Source organism: Schistocerca cancellata, chromosome 10 (genome assembly GCF_023864275.1).
Source record: "Schistocerca cancellata isolate TAMUIC-IGC-003103 chromosome 10, iqSchCanc2.1, whole genome shotgun sequence".
Taxonomy (NCBI): domain Eukaryota; kingdom Metazoa; phylum Arthropoda; class Insecta; order Orthoptera; family Acrididae; genus Schistocerca; species Schistocerca cancellata.
This window is the reverse complement of record NC_064635.1, coordinates 212,560,240-212,576,002: the sequence shown is the minus strand read 5'-3', so window position 1 is coordinate 212,576,002 and position 15,763 is coordinate 212,560,240.

The window sequence follows — 15,763 nt, the reverse complement described above, 5'->3', positions numbered from 1 at the left end:
TGCATTGTGCAGTGCCCCATTGGATTTTGTGTTTCACATATGCCGTGCCGTCTCTGTGTGTCGTCTGCCGCGTGCAGTGTCTGGCGCAGCTTAACTTCGCATCGCCCTCTGTCGGCGATCGTTTCAGTCGCACGTCCTGCCCTCTGGGCAGTTGATGCGAGCAACAGGACAGAGAGCCACCTAGCGGATAACATAGGAACTACTTGCAACAACCTGCTCGCAAGGGAACGGACGATTTGTCTCGGAGCGGGTGAGTGGTGGCCGTTCACCGCTCCCCCCACCCTCGGAACTCGCCCGCTCAACGCTCACCCCACCGTTCTCGACTCTAGCCAGAGCGTTGAGCAAAGCGACTCAGGTGTCACTCTGGTCTCTGCGGTCTTAGCTCACGCAGTAATACAGCTCGCGGATCGGCCTGCTCGACTCAGTGCTTCTGCATCGGAGTTTGTCTCTACTGGATATTGTTCTTCGTAGTAATACCGCTATGTATATTACATTATTATGTTATGTATACATCAATTGTTTTTATTTTATTTTTATTTGTTTAAACTGATCAGATTAGGTTCCTGACGACTCCTCTTACTATAGGATTTTTATTATGGACACTCGAATTTACGCTTTAATTACAATCAAACCGATAAACGTATCGCAAAATGTGATACACCAATATTTTCCTTGTTTTATTCTGCGTAAGGCTATATGCAGCACTTTCGTTTTACAGTCAAATTTATATTTTTTTTCTTATTCTGGTACGGATTTTGCGATTTTAGGCGTCTTCGGAAGGAAATGTTCACTTTAAAAATATATGGCTTGCGATGTATTTGTATGAGGTTAATGAAATTTTAATACATTATAGCCAAATATATTGTTAATGTAAATCTCAAGTTACAACATTTTCTGATGACCCAAAAAACCACGATAGTGCAAAATAAATCAATAATCAAAAACTTTGTCATATCGTGGAAATTTCAATAAACAATACAAAATTCTTACTCATTATCTGTGTTACTTCAAAATAGGATCAAATAAGATCAAAATACAGGTATAGTACTGGAATAAACCAAGTTTAAAGGGCAATGTGCCTTCCATTTATTTTCTATTGTAAATGAGTGGTGAGTCATGAAAAAGAGCTAATTTATTTCAGGGAGTGAACAGTTCTGATCCGATCTCTGAAAAGAACAGTTTTGCCCATCTCTACAGTGGGCACGGGACCTTCGATCAGTGGGAAAGTGTCGCTTCTTTCGTCGACTGACGTTATTGCCGCAGTAGGTCGACGGTCGTCTCCACAGACGCCGTCGTCGAGGTAAACGGCGCCTCTGAACGCGCGCGCCACGGTCGCAGGCTGGCGGGAGCAGTGTCACGCTGTGGGAGACACTCTTTGCGCTTGCATGGGATCCAGTAATCGAAGAGACGCTGAAAGCTGCGGACCGCCTGCGTCCCTCCGTGCTCGACGTCTTCCGCGACGGCGGTGTCATCTTTCAGCAGTACAGCTGCCCGTGTCTCGGAGCCAGAACCTTGCTGCAGTGCTTTGAGGAGCATTATAGTGGACTCAAGTTGATGTCTTGGCGACCACATTCGCCTGACGTCAATCCTGTGGACCCCACTAGGGTCGCTATCGTACAGAAATCAGCGACCCGTTACTCACACGAATTACATTACCTGTGCGTAGACGTCTGATGCGACACACCTCCACAAACAAGTCGACAAACTGTCGGATCCCTGGTGTGCAGAATCAGTGATGCATTACGCTCCAAAGACGGACAAACAAGCTATTAAGGAGGTGGTCATTATGTATTGACTCATAAGCGCAAAAAGAACTACGTAACCTAAGGAACATTTTTGTTCCACATTCTTATCCTCCGCCCTGTTATTTGAAAATAAACACTGTTTATAGCAAAATTGAAACTGTCAATGTTTAATTCAGGTTTTGTTCGAGAATTGTTGTTTTTTAATGTGAAACACAGAGACGCTGAAGTAGAAATTTTAAAAAATATATACATTTTTATCATACAGCGTTAAAAATGCAGTTTCCTCAAAAAAGATTAAAGTAAGAAAAGCAAAACAAAAACATATCAAACATCGATTCAGTACTTGCACAAGCTTATATAAACATGTTTCTGTTATTCATGAACAACTTCCGCACTTACCAATAGTAAAAGGAAACTGTTGCCTTTGATCATGTTGAAGAACGTTCTGTTGAGGACAAAATGAAAATAATAAGTACACAGATTGTTTATGTTTGTGCATGTAGACTGTAATTGCATCAAAAGTAATTGTTTTTGTTACATTAAAGCGCAGGATTTACGTGGCCAACTAATTTTTATTACTTTCAAAATGTAATTTACATTTCAAATGGTTCAAAATGGCTCTAAGAACTATGAGACTTAAACATCCTAGGTCATCAGTCGCCTAGAACTTAGAACTACTTAAAACTAACTAACCTAAGGACATCACACACATGCACGCCCGATGCAGGATTCGAACCTGCGACCGTAGCTGTCTCGCGGATCCAGACTGAAGCGCCTAGAATCACTCGGCCACAACTGCTGGCAATTTACATTTTGTAAGGATATAAAATACACAATGGACTAACATTGAAAGATGCGCGATTCTTATTGTGTGCAAAACAAACAAACAGAAAACAAAGAGATGTCGTCGGCTTCCAGTTTCTATCCCAATGGCACCAATTCTGCTGGTAATCCTACCTTTTCTGTACGAAAACTTCCGAGCAGCAGTTCTGCTAGAGGGCAACTGTAGCCGGGGCTGCGACATCTTCCGTACAGATACCTGGGCGTGTTGAGTCTATATTACGTATAAATGAATGAAAATAAACGTCACCTACCTTACTGCCAGTTTGTGTTAGGAACCTGGATTATTGAATCGTATTTCAACAGTATCGTTTTCATTTTCATACGTCAACAGGTTTTGGGATGTTCATTTTCTGGATAACTAGTCGTCGCAGACATGGTCTTGCGGTGTGTCTTTTCTGGTACACGGAGCATGTCTCCAAGCAGACCACCCAAGACACCTGTACCACTGCTCTTTCTCTTTACCAAAATTTCTCAGATGCGACATGACACGTCTGATGTATTAACTGATTCAACTGTAGGTTGTTACTCAAACATTGTATATTGTGTAAACTAAAGGAAACACTTTTTGCCTTATTTCACAAAACTTTATTTTGGTACGACTTAGGTAATAGTGCAAAACAGTCTACACTTAATTCATTGTGTTCTTTATTTCGTGTGGGCAGTGATTTCAATGCGTCAGTGAACTAGTTATGTTAATTATTGTCATCATCATCGTCATCATCACAGCTGAATAGGAATACCGAGAACCCCACATGTCCAGAAAACTAAACTTTTCAGAAGTCACAAAAAAATTCAAGCTCTTAAAACTATACTAATATTCCAGTTTTCTTCCCATTTTTCGTTACAATGAAAGAAAAGAGTTCCATTAGACTGTGGACAATCATGAGACGTTTTCTTGACGTTATGTTAAAATTCATAAATCATTACTCAACTCACACTCTATTACCAATATGAACAAAAATCAAACAGCTTAATTCTATTCTCCAATCTCTTCGGAATTATACTCCACACGCGGTTCATTCTTTGACAAATGTTGACTACCTGTATATGTCAAAGTAAATGTTCTGGATGATTTCGTCTTCCCGTAGAAGTGGAAGAAATCGGCTTTGTCACACTTTTATTGTCATTTGCAGCTACACATCGATTATTCTGTCTGTTTAAAACAGAGCTGACAACATGAAATTTTGAAAAAGCCCATATCTTTTGCACATCTGCAGCTTTCTTTTCGCTATAATAACACATAAAAAGCCAGAACATACGGGGTTTCTCTGTATCATGATCGGCTTATATGTGTAAAATTCACGATCATAGGTAACTCAATTTTGTCAAAAAATGGACATGTGTGGTTTCTTAATATTCCCATTCAGATGCTGGGAACATCCGGTACCTCCGTTGAATGGTCATACCTACTCAGTTCTGGTTGTCCTGTTGTTCTTTCCTGGCTGTTTAGCAAAGCACCCAAGAGCAGCTTTCCCATCCTTGTCCTTCAGGCCAGTCCGTTGTTTCTTTTACTGCTTACTTTCTTCTTCACTTCAACTTCTCTTTCGTGGTGTTGCGCAACTATTCTCCCCCAGCGCACGTGCACCACGTAATCTTACCCTCCCAAACACCAGCATTAAAATTCTCTGTCTCAGCGTAAGTTTTGAAAGCTTCGTGAGGCGTAAGATACTTGCATACAAAAGAAAAGCTTTTTACTGATCTTCATTTTCTCTTCTTCTTGTTGGCTGCTGTTATTGCTTCTAGGGGTACATTCTTGCGGCTGAGATTCTGATTTATAACGTTGTGGGTTCCTGATGATTAAGTAACTGATGAACAACTATCTGTTGCTATGATTTTCTTTTATTCTATTCCATGCTTCTGTACCACACTGACTTCACAATCTCAGTTTTTAAACAATCATCAATTACATTGTTGTAGACAAAATCAAAAACACGTGCGTTTCCAACACAGGCATGCCCGCTACTACTTACATTCTGCAGAACTCACAATTTTCCAAAGAGTTTACAAAGCAAGAGAGTTTACAAACTTTATTGACAAAAGAAGAATCACCACCAAGATATAACATTATTTTATATATGAATCCAGAAATAAATTTAATAATTAGCATCAGATTGTGCAATTAATAACATGAATTTTAAGTATGCCAGACATTTCGTAGTTTCAAATATTTATAAAAGAAGAATAATTTTAACAGCACATACAGAGTGTAACAATTTAATTTCTTTTTACCTATTTTAGCCCGTTTACTGTTTACAGGCTACTTGTCTGTAGCCTGTAAACAGTAGTTCGCTGCTGTGGTTTAGTGCAAAACGAACATATGTATGTACAGACTGTGCTGTTTAAAGATATATGGGCATGTGTGCTCGCACTACTTAACAGCGTTACGAATGTGTATAACAGCAAATGACAATGACATATAAATGTGTCGACTTGTATTATAAAGGAGACATGGCTTAAAAGCCAAAACATCTGTGCTTGATAATGGCTTAAGACCAAAATTTCAATAGTGGAAATAAAAAGTTTAACAGTCACTGGCGTAAACATGATGTCTTTCAAGTAATGTGTGTTGGTTGTAGACATTTCTGACAAATCTTGAGTCCCGGAAATTGAGCGTGACTACTTTGATTTTTCGGTTGTTTTCAACAGACTTCTCTGTTGTTCCCCTTTTATTCTTCCTTATGAGTGTTACCCCCCCGCCCTCTCTGTCTTCCAAAAGCTGTTCAGGCTGTTTAAGCCTCTTCCGATCTGTTATAGCCAGCCAACATTCTTCATCCAAGCAAGACTTACCTCTATGTTTGAATGGCAAACAAGCTCTTCATTTGCACTCACTGACAGTACATCCCGTGAAGCCAACCACACACATTGCACGTCGATAGGACCTTCCGATGCTGTGACGTGCTCTGCGATTTTGTCTTCACAGCGCTGGCTCACTTCTACATCTTCCCGTTTATCCTTCTCAAAGCGGAACCACCTTTCAATATCAGTTCGTCACCTGGGAGACATTTTCAGACCTGTAAGCGCCACAGGAGGTTCGTAAATATTCTAAACTTCCATGGTGTCTTCGGTCGACGAGGTTCATCATTCTTGCAGGTAACCTTATGTACTTCTGTGTGAAAAATGTACGCTTCCAATGGCCATGCTCCTTCTTTCGGCTAAGTTAACCAGGATGATACCGGTGTTGTTGCTTATTACATGGCTACTATTAGGACCTATTTTTGAACGATATCCCTCTTCCCACTTGGTTATTGAAGTCCCCTATTATCAACTGGGGAGAATGTCTTGGTAGTTCGTCTGCCACATTCACTAACTCAAGACAGAAATTGTTCTTTGTTTCTTCATCATCATTCTCTGATGAAGCAATAGAGTTGACTAAGCAGTTCTTACATGGTGTAGCGTTTAAAATCATCCAGCAGATGCGGATATTTACTGGAAACCATTTATTGTGAGACGATACCATTTTATTCTCGAGAAAAAATCCAAAACCCTATGTTTAGGCTTCACTTAGCTCGTTGCTGGTGAAGAGCGTATGAGCATCTCCAATTCTCATAACTCCTTGAGGAAGTCATGATTTTTGAATTACTAGCAAAAGGCACTGATATTTGCCAAGAACTTCTAAAAGTTGTTTCGTTCCACCTGTCATAACTGACATTACACTCTATTTTCCTATTCTAATACGAAAGAAACCATTTTTTTCGAATCCATTCTTTTCGAATTCCCTTCCTGTGGCAACCTTTTCATCTCAGAGCAGCAACTGCAACCTACGTTCTCAATTATTTGCTGGATGTATTCTAGTCTGTGTCTTCCTCTACAGTTTCTCCTCTTACAGCTCCCTCCAGTTGTTTCCTGACGCCTTATCACACGTCCTGTCACCATACTTCTTCTTCTTGTCAATGTTTTCTCTACTCGCCGGTTCTGCGGAGCACCTCCTCACTCCTTACCTTATCAGTCCACCTAATTTTCAACATTTGTCTTTTAAAAGCCCATTTGCAGGATGTGCATAGATATACAGCAAAAACGTACATATAAGTTCAAAATGTAAATAAAGAACTACATAAGATATTAATCAGTATAAGCGGTTGTATCGATTGTGACGTGCAACCACTGAAAAATTAGAATAATTATGCAGTTCAGTTGTCTTGCCGGAATACTGCACCTTTTTTGTTCTGGAAGCTATCCTGATCGGACGCATATCTGCCATCGCTGCAGATAATTCTTTGTCACACTGCCAATATTCTATGAGACGTAATCTCACTAGGCGTACTCATAGTTGCACACAGCAACAGAATTATTGTGTCTATGCTATTTACTTTTGCGAATACAATGATGTTATTTAATCTTGTGTTTCATTTATGGTATAAGCTATTGTTACAATTAAACGGCGTCCTGGCAAAGCTAAAGATTTCGTGTTACAAATTATATCAAACGTCCAGTACCTTTGGAATTATTCAAACAACGAAGTCCGATAACGAAAAATTACTCCCGACGCTTCTGCCTTGTAAGAATCGTGTCTTGCTAATTACGTCCTTTTCTTTCTTGATACTTCTCGCGTTGCAACTTGTGGGTCGTTGCATATGGTCTTTGCTGGAGTTTTTACAATGGTTCTTACAAAAAGTTTTACTTATAATCATCTAACATGTAAGGTATCAGGCAAATCCAACACCTTCCATGAAAACCCTGACATGATAAGCAAACCCAGTAGTATGTCACATAGCTCCGAATAAATCGTGACATTAAATTAACCAAAGTAATACGAGTAACGAGTGAGCAAATGGAGTACCACAGACTAACACAAGAATGCCTAAATGCATGTCATACCTTCACACCGTGAGACAGACGCAGTTCTGAGGGGAGAAACGAGAACAGAAGCCGAGAGCAGAACCGTGTCAAGTTGAAGGCCCTTCGATAAGGGACGGACACCCACGTCGCCAGCTAACCGCTAGGACCACCCCAGCCGTAAATTTTAGCGTGAGACTTTTTCGCGCCTCTGTTACGTCAGGACCACCCCCCAGCCCATGTTAAAAGATAGAGCCCTCCAGAAGAACAGTATGACACTAAAAGGACCACACCAGCTGCAAGTTTTAGCGTGAGACTTTTTCGCGTCTCTGTTACATTGTAAACTTTAAAAACAATGCCCCACCACGAAAAGTATAACGTTTCTCATTAGATGGACAGAATTTTTGTAGGCGGAGCTTAAGGTTAACATTGAGACCGTGATTGGTCAGATGAAAACACAGCCAGATAGTTTTTTTAAACCAACTGCGGTAAATTGTACTAAGGAGAAGTTAGGAGAGAGTTCCTTCCGAGACGGCGAGGTGAGCGGAGCTGTGCTGCCGGCCGCCCCCTGACGAACACCGACAAGGTAATGAACGCACGCGTTGCCGCATTTTTGAGTGCATAAGGCTTCACTCAGAACTGTAGAAGTCTCATCTGTTACACCCCCTTTTTGCGTAATACTAGTGTCGATCGTCAATTAAAGCTCATGGTGTTCACATTTGCCACTTGAGGTAAAAATCTGAAACGCGATGACTTTTCTGTTATATAGTTATTGAGAACCACATCAGCCACTGTGATTTACGACAAGTTAGGTAAGTAATTAAAGATAATTGAGGGTCACTGTAGATCATTTTGATAGTTTTCTCTTTTGTGAAACTTAATTTAAACGTAGATTATAGATGTGATATGGCATAGGTCAGCCTTCGATCCATTGTAGAAATTGGAAACCCATTCAGGGAATATTCGTTCACATTTTTGTTGAACGCAGTTGGTTTTTACCATCCTGTATCAAAACATTTCCTTTTATCAATAGTGCAATTTATAAACAATGTTTTGTGAGTAGAATAAAATTTCCAATGGTAAACTTAACTTCTTTTTCGACGTTATTTTACTAACTAACTAAAAATAGGAAAGCCTTGAACCACTTCCACTGAATTTAGTTAGTATTAAGATTCTTTTACAGGGAGTGCAGTGGAGCTGACACTGAAATCATTAAGTATTTGGTTATATCATCGCTAGTCTCACTGAACTCTTCTGAACTTTACATGTCTACATGTGTGGTCTGGCGTCTCCTTACCAGCAACAGGTCCTAGGTTCAAACTAGTCAATTCCCTAAAAAACACGCTCAGAGCGTCGTTGCGCGAAAGTGGTAGGGAGACACGATATAGAACAACAAACACCACGCAGAATGTTAAAAAATGGCGACCCTGCCAGGATGGTAAAATACCATGATTGAAGGTCGACCACATGCCCAACTAGGTCAGAAAAATATCCTGTTGAAAAATTTTCGTAATTAAAAAAATTTTTTTTGAAAGGCATAAATAGTTGAAAATAGTAGCTGCAGCGATATATAGTAATAAAGTATTCAATAAAAAAGTGCGACTTTCTAGCAGCGACAATAGCATAATTAAGTTATGAATTTTAAAAATTGTTAGAAATACGTTTTCTCCTCAATGCAAGCGCACAGGTGGCGGATAGATCGTTGACAAGTTGGTTCTGACCCAAAAAGTAAGTGAATTGATTGTGAAGTCGTGTGTGCAAAAAGTTTATGAAACGCGTGAGATCGTATGAGCGCATGTTGACGCGAAGTAGGGGTCGTGAATTGCTTTTAAAACAGAAAATAAGGGATTCGGAAAGATTAGTAATGCCAGATCGAGACCTTGACCGAATTGAGGTAGAGACCCAGCATGAAAATGGACAGAGAATAGAGGACAGTACAACAGACGATGCAGTATCGCGAGAAATAGGACATATAACGCACCATAACGAGGATAATGTACGCCAAGGCATAGAAAACGTAAGTCAGCATACGACAGAGGAGCAGGAAAGTAGAGAGATACCCGATGAGGATTCTAACTTGTGTCTTGAATACGTAGAACCCATAGTACAAGTAATCAGAGCTCCCTCACCACAGAGTACAAGGAATGCGAGCAGAAACGTGTCACAGCACAGTTCAATGCAATCGGTTGAGAACCAACACTTGGGCGAAAACACAGAGCGTAGGACGTCGGAAGAAAACGCAATAGGACCCACCAACCTGGCAGAATTATTACAATTAATGACGGAAACCATGACAAGATAAAATAAAGAAATTGCGAACCAAATTAAAATTCAGAATGCAGAAACCACGAGACAAATGCGTGAGATTAAAGAACAAAACAAAAAAAATCAGTTACACCTAAGTCATATTGAAGACGAGGCAAAAGAATCTTGAGAAGTGATAGGAAACTTAATAACAGGTTACAGTCAATTGAGAACAGACATTGACAAGGTACAAGCGGACGTACAAACATTGCGTAATGACACTCAGGACGAGATCAAATCTTTACGTAACAACACCCAGGGAGAAGTCAAGAAACTAGAGAAACAGATAAACGAAATTACTAGACAAGCAGCAGGTACAGAGCGTGAAATTGTTGAAAACAGTATGTTACACAAACGTATCACAAAAGCAGTGTTGAAAAGATATGATAACCGCATAGTCAAAATAGAAGCGCAAACGAAGCGACAATTTCAGAAATTGCGAACAGAGTTGTTGCAAACCATTGAAGAGCGTAGTGAACAGGATCGAACAAGCACAGAGTCTGCAACCACATCCGTATCTGTAACAGCACCGGAAAAACAAGCAATTAACGAAGATATTACGCATTTGCGATTCCAATCACAGGCGGAAAGTAACATACGTGAAATCAGACAGCATCAGCATGCACAGCAACAAACACGTTTCGAAATTCTTGATGAACAAACGTCATCACAAACACATGCGGAACCACAAATTTATGTTTCAAGACAGTCTGGATCGTGCAATGAAGCAGCAAGGTTAGCCAGACAAGATACCGAACCAATACCTGACAATGGCAAGCCAGGTCGCGAAGAGTACAGTGCAATGCATTCAGCTACACGTTCACAACCGATGGAAGAAAATTATTGCGTACCACTCCAACGATACTACGCAAGGGTAGGCGAAAGTCACAGTGGACAATATCCAATGGATCTACCACAACGGCAGAAATGATCAGAAACAAAAGTGGCGAAGAATCGCGAATTTCATATGGAACTATGACGAAGTACGACGACGATCATTTCCTCACAGTCAGAAAATTTCAACACTTTCGAGAAGGAAACTCATTACATCCACGAACTTTTATTGATCAATTCCGAGTAGGATTACCAGAACACTGGACGCTAGCACACAAATTAGACTTTACATGTGCACACCTGTCAGGAACAGTCGCAGAAACCATGCAAAATGTTGCAGCGACATGCCGATCATACGAAGATTTCAGAGAGAAGTTTCTCTCACGATATTGGTCCAGCGAAGCACAGAACAGAGTGAAGTACGGTTTACTACAGAACCCACATTTTGAAAATGCAGAAGAGAAGAGTCCCGTGTATTTTTCGAATTAATGGCTTAGATGTACCATACAGTGACGGAGAGTTGATTAAATTATGCGCGATGAAGCTACCATTGAAATACCAGCAATCATTAGTAGGTCGCGGAGGCAATGACGTCGAAGCATTTAAAGCTATTCTAAGGGAACTAGAGTTCATATTTTCGGAAGATGACGCAAGAAAAAGACGAAGCGCACGTGAAAACGAATGCAAAAAGCAGTGGAATCCACATGACACAGTACGAAGAAACAATAATTACGAACCATGTGATAACTTCGCACCAAGAAACGACAATAGATTTCAACAGAGAACCGGTTATGGATTTAGAAGAGAATATGGCAATAACTATAATTCACCCAGGAACGGCAACAACTATTACAGAGGGAATAACGACAATCGGAACGGGTACTGGAGAACCAATAGACCGACAAATTATCAACAAAGAAACCACTATCAACAAGCTGAACAAGAAAAGAGCATACAGATAGAAGAGGTTGAGGTAAGAGCACCAAACCCCGATAAACGTTCGAATTGACAGCTAAGCGCCCACGCCAAAGAGAATGACGCACCGACCCAGGACAATTGCAGCACCTTGAACAGAGAAGTAAAAATCTTATCACGAGAAGAGAAGAAGGAAGAAACAAATCCGCAGGGGCCAGATGAAAACGAAGACAAGAAAATAACAATATCGTGTTGGGACGAAATTAATTGGGAGAATACTGACGAGGAAGATGAATTACCAGAGGCATGCACAACGAATGTAGTAGGAAAGGACGAAGTAATGAGTATTGCAGAGCTATATGAGATGGAAAGCAGGGAAAGCGAATTCAATGAGGATAATGCGCAGTCGACAGAAGTTGAAAATGAGTTACGAGTGGGCACACAACCCAACGTATATAATGAAGGAAGTTATGAAGCGATAATTAGAGCATTTAGATGCGATTATGTGGAACTAGCGACGAAGAAGAAGATAGACGAGGATGAGGAAAAAGTAGAGGATGTTGAAGAAAGCGTAAATGAAGGAAGAAATAGAGAAGAGGAAATAAAAGAGAGAGAAGTAGCAGTCGAAGCTTATCCTACAGAAAGTTCGAATTCACAAGGGAAATTCCTAAAAAGACTCATGAATGATTCAGTGGAGGATTCGTTGATGCAAGAAGAAGAAGAACAGAACCAACCCTTTCAAATTCAACCAATTGTGAAGGCCATGGTAAAGCATATCCCAGTCAATATTGTAATTGATAGCGGAAGTGAACTGACTGCGATCTCAGAAAATTTATTCATGCAGTGTAATGCCAATGAGGAATTGCCAGTTTTGAAAACACGTAAGATTAAAGTAAGAGATCCTACTAGAAACAATGCTGCGGAAGTTACGAGACAAACAAGGTTAACTCTTTCGTGTCAAAGTCAAAAGATCGAAGCCAACTTCGTGATTATACCCAAACTAACTGTAAATTTGATTATAGGTGCAGATTTTTTAAATTAGAGACGAGCGATAATAGATATGGGGAAAGGTAGCGTAACATTCGGGAGTGTCACACTTGTCTTTGAGCAAAAGCTAAAATTAGAAGAAATACCAGTTATAAACAAACAATTAAGAGTGATGCGAGATAAAGAGGATGAAGAATTAGAATGGTATGCACAAAAGGTGGAATTGCCTCAACTCATGTTAGAAGTCCATAAAGAAATCTACGAAAAATTGCAAGAAGTTCAAGGTATTTCGGAACACAGTAAAAGAGAATTAGAGGGTATTTTACGAGATAAAGCAGAGGTATTTTTACCTAAGACTGGCAGTATTAAGCACTTTCAGTACAAGTTTGAAGTAAAACAGCACAAACCATTTAGAGTGCCACCCTGTACAGTCCTATTAAGCTACAGGAATAAAGTATTCCATGACATGTTAGATGACGATATTATTGAACCAGCTACCTCCAAATATAACAGCCCGCTCCATATTGTACAAAAACGAGATGGGAGCATCAGGTTAGTGCTTGATTCCAGACAGATCAACACAATCATAATCACTGAGACAGATCGCCCAGAAAAATTAGGGGAATTGATACAAAACTTCCACGGTGTTAAGATATTTTCATCAATTGATTTACGGAGTAGTTTCTGTCAAATAGAATTTGCCCCAGAATGTAGAACATTTACAGCATTTATCGTACTCGGTAGATGTTACAAGTATAAACGATTGCCATTTGGTTTAAACATATCGTCAGCAACGTTTATTAGGGTATTTAATACTATACACAGTCCTGAAATTTTACAAAAAATTACTTGTTATGTTGATGATGTGATTATAGCAGAATCCTCTTGGGAACATCACAGCGACACATTAAATCAGTTTTTACAGATCATGAAAGAGCATGGGGTCACAGTAAATATAACAAAATTCAAATTTGGTAGGCGAGAGGTCAGATTTCTAGGACACATAATTTCCGAGAAAGGGGTAATGCCCGACCCAGAAAAACTAACGGCAATCAAAGAATTCTGTACTCCATATAATAAGAAAACGCTCAGAGGATTTCTAGGTCTCACCGGATTCTATAAAAAAAAATTTACTTGGATCGACTCTCTCGCAACACCACGCCTATGTGCATTGACTGGAAAAAACACGCCATGGGTATGGGATCAACAAGCCAATGAAGAATTTTTAAAAGTGAAAAACGCACTAACATCAGCACCGATTTTAGCACATCCTGATCTAACACAAAATTTTTGTATGGCCACTGATAGCGCGAAAACAGGTTTAGGAGTTGTTTTATTCCAAGAATACGAACAGGCAGGGCTAAGATCATATAGAACAATTGCATTTGCCAGTCGGGTACTCATAAAAAGCGAGTAAAACTGTTCAGTCACGGAGCTGGAAGCGTTGGCCATTGTATGGGGCTTCCAACGTTTTCGATACTTCCTATTGGGAAGAAAAACAAAAGTATACACTGACCACAAAGCATTAAAAATTCTGTTATCCGCCAAACTAACTCATGGGAGGTTAGCCAGATGGATGTTAATACTACAAGAATTTGACTTCACTATTACACACATACCAGAACCAGCGAATGTATTAGCAGATGCTTTATCACGATGTCCACAGGGTGCATCCAATAACATAGGGTTGGAAGCAGCAGAAGACCAGTTTACAATGTACTATATGAAACAAGTACCTTTCGAAAACTACATTACGACAGCATTGAAAAACATAGGCAAAGAACAGGACAAGGATCCCGAAATACTAGGAATCAAACACAAGTGGAGAAGTAAGGATTTTCCAGACATTCGACAGCACTATCTCGTAGAAAACAATGCTTTATTTTTTAGACGAAATGTTGCAACGAATGAATGGTTAATTTATATCCCAGATGAACTAATTAATTAGTACAAATGGTATACACATTTAAGTAATGGCCACTTTGGACCAAAGAAATGCTTTTTAAAAATAAAACAAACAAGCCATTTTCCTAATATGGAAAGACGAATTAGAACAGTATTAGTCAAATGCAAAAAATGTATGAGGGCTAAACATGTCACTTTCCAAACCAAACCACCTATGTTTCCAATAATCCCTAAAAGATTAAAACAAGTAGCTGCAACAGATTTGATGAGGCCCCTCCCACGCACAAAAAATGGATATATTTACATATATTTTTACTTCTAAATATGTTACCTTGACACCATTAAAACGGGCAAAAGGTCTTACTATAAGAAAAGCATTTAGACAAGATTTTCTCAGACAAGTAGGTCGAGTGGAACGAATAATTTCGGATAATGGCCCACAGTACAAAACAGTGCAATGGCAGAACACGTTAAAACAACACAAAATAAAATCCATCTACATATCTAAGTACAAACCTAGCGTAAATCCAGCAGACGATCTATGAAGGACATAGGCACTTTATGCCGATTATATGCAGGCAAAAGACACAACACTTGGGATATATACCTTAAAGATTTTCAAGAAGTGATAAATGAAATGCCACATAGCACTACACTACTACCCCCAGTTACTGTACTTAAAAATATTGAACCCACAAACATAACCAGAGAAAATGTTAGATTTCCTATTGTACCACGTAGACAGCACAAACAAGTCATAGCAACAGCACTCTCCAATATCAGAAAGGCAGCCATTAAAAGAAAAGAAAGAGGAGATAGAACAGCAATTAAAAGAACATTCTCAGTAGGCCAGAAAGTATTTGTAAAAACGCATCATCCCTCCAGCAAACAGAAACACAGAATACATAAGTTTTAAGCTGCATACAAAGGACCTGTCTTAATTAGCAGAATTGCTCATGATAATGCTGTGGAACTAATGAACCCAAAAACAGGCAAACCTTAGGACTTCACCATGTGAGCCATATCAAAGAGTTTGAAGATTAATTTTATTACTGGTAAATAAGCAGCACAATATTTCAAGATTATGTTGCAGATAAGATTGTCAGGAGAAAGAAGAATGAAGAGAGAGGAAGGTGAGAAAAAGAAAGTAGTTTCAATAAAAACAAAAACAAAAATAACACCAATAGTACCATAGATTAAGGTGAAGGGATAAAGTGTAGATAGTCTAACAGCATGAAATACTAAAATGCTGTACACCATGACACTACACAAAAAATAAAAAATAAAACGATTTTGAGGATTTTTGTAGAAGTTAAGACTCAAAATATCTTAGAATTGTAACATGGAAAAGTTGTCGAAATTGTAAAGATTTTTAAGAAGGTGTAAAACAATGTAGGTACTAGACATATGTTGGATGATTATAAGTAAAACTTTTTGTAAGAACCATTGTACAAACT